The sequence below is a fragment of the Pollicipes pollicipes genome, unplaced genomic scaffold (genome assembly GCF_011947565.3).
Source record: "Pollicipes pollicipes isolate AB1234 unplaced genomic scaffold, Ppol_2.1 Scaffold_7261;HRSCAF=8764_pilon_pilon_pilon, whole genome shotgun sequence".
Classification (NCBI taxonomy): domain Eukaryota; kingdom Metazoa; phylum Arthropoda; class Thecostraca; order Pollicipedomorpha; family Pollicipedidae; genus Pollicipes; species Pollicipes pollicipes.
Genome location: NW_023597054.1, coordinates 1,797,643 through 1,799,355, shown reverse-complemented (window position 1 = coordinate 1,799,355; position 1,713 = coordinate 1,797,643). Strand labels below are relative to the sequence as shown.

At 60.0% G+C, this 1,713-nt stretch overlaps 1 long non-coding RNA gene across 1 annotated transcript in view; it reads right to left on the bottom strand.

Annotated features, from left to right (window-relative positions):
• Window positions 1-581, bottom strand: part of LOC119112541 (uncharacterized) — a 19,907-nt gene extending 19,326 nt beyond the window's left edge. The window contains exons 1-2 of the long non-coding RNA XR_005095735.1: window positions 549-581; window positions 217-411 (exon numbers count right to left, since the gene is read on the bottom strand). This is a non-coding gene — a long non-coding RNA (uncharacterized LOC119112541). The remainder of the gene's footprint in view (window positions 1-216; window positions 412-548) is intronic.
• Between the last annotated feature and the right edge of the window lie 1,132 nt (window positions 582-1,713).

Sequence of the window (1,713 nt, the reverse complement as noted above, 5' to 3'; positions counted from 1 at the left end):
TGACGATTCTGATGACAGTGCTCATGGTCCTCTGCGCCGGCCGGCCCAGCAACGTCACATAGCCATAGCCAGCATAGCCATAGCCAGCATTGTTGGAACTGTGGACGGACGGTTCACGATGCCACACCGAACACGCCGAAAAGCCGACAACACGCGGTGTTGAGACAGTGAGACGCACGTCCGAACGATGACAGAAACAATGGCGATGGTACGCACCTCCTGGCTGCCTGCCGGGAACTGCCACCCGCAGGTGTCGTGTTAGGTTGATGACCACCGCCGGGCACTGGTGCTGCCCGTCACTGGCGCCGAACGGGCGGACCAGCGTGTCCGGGTGCGCTTGGCCGCTGCTGGAGGGCAGTCGGCCTCGGCGACTCGGAGACGCTTTGCCTCCTCCGGCGCGCGTGCGGCAAGCTGAAACACAAATCGACAGTTGAAAAGATAAGGCAGACGGCACTGCTGTGGACATGCATGACGCATCACCGGGAGATACACGCACAAGCGAGTGTAGGCGAACAACAACCGCACACAGCATGCAATCCGTCGCCTACCCGCTGGTGCACCATCCTGATGTGCCCCGTAAGGTTGGCGTAGGTGGCGCCGCGGCACGGCGGCAGGCGGCACGCGTGCCTCTGACGATTCGAGGCGGCGCTGCGAGGCCGGCCCTGTCGCGGCTTGCACGCTGCAACACAGAATGATCAGTTTGCTACGGCCCGGGTAAGCACACGGATATGCCAGCTGCGGCAAAAGCACATTTACATCCAGTCTGCCGTCACACACTGTCTGTGTTTACACACAGTCTGCCGTAAAATTGTGATTTTACACACAATAGTAAGTCAATGTACTGCCACCAGAGATGGTTAAAATATCTCTGTAATCATTATCATCAAATGTAACGAAGTGGTCCGAGATGGCCTCCAGTCCAACCAGCGGCTTTTCGGGCTTGCTCGATGACATGGGGTCAGCTCGCTCCGCACTGTCGTACGCTTGTTGGAACTGTGGACGGACGGTTCACGATGCCACACCGAACACGCCGAAAAGCCGACATCACGCGATGTTGAGACAGTGAAACGCACGTCCAAACAATGACAGAAACAACGGCGATGGTACGCACCTCCTGACTGCCTGCAGGGAAGTGCACCCGAACGTGTCGTGATATATTCACCACAACCGCCGGGCACTGGTGCCGCCCGTCGGTGGCACCGAGCGGGCAGCGCCAGCGGACCTGGGTGCACTTGTGCGCTGGTGGAGGGCAATGGGCCTCGGCGGCTCGCGGGCATTTAGCCCGCAGTACCTCGCGTGCGGCAAGCTGAAACACAAACAGACTGCTGGAAAGATAAGGCCGACAGCACAGCTGTGGACATGTGTGACGCATCGGCGGCAGAGACACGCACAAGCGAGCAAAGGCAAGCAAGAAGCGCACACAGCATGCAATCCGTCGCCTACCCGCGGGTGCACCATCCTGATGTGCCGTTTCAGGATGGCGTACGTGGTGCCGTGGCACGGCGGTAGGCGGCACGGGTGCCTGTGGCGCTTCCCAGCGCCGCTGCGTGGCCGGCCCTGCCGCGGCTTACACGCTGCAACAAAGAATGATCCGTTTGACACGGGTAAGCACACGGATATGGCAGCTGCGGCAGAAGCACATTTACATCCAGTCTACCGCCACACACATAGAGGAGAGCTGGACACGGACCGGGCCGGTCAACCTCTTCCGAG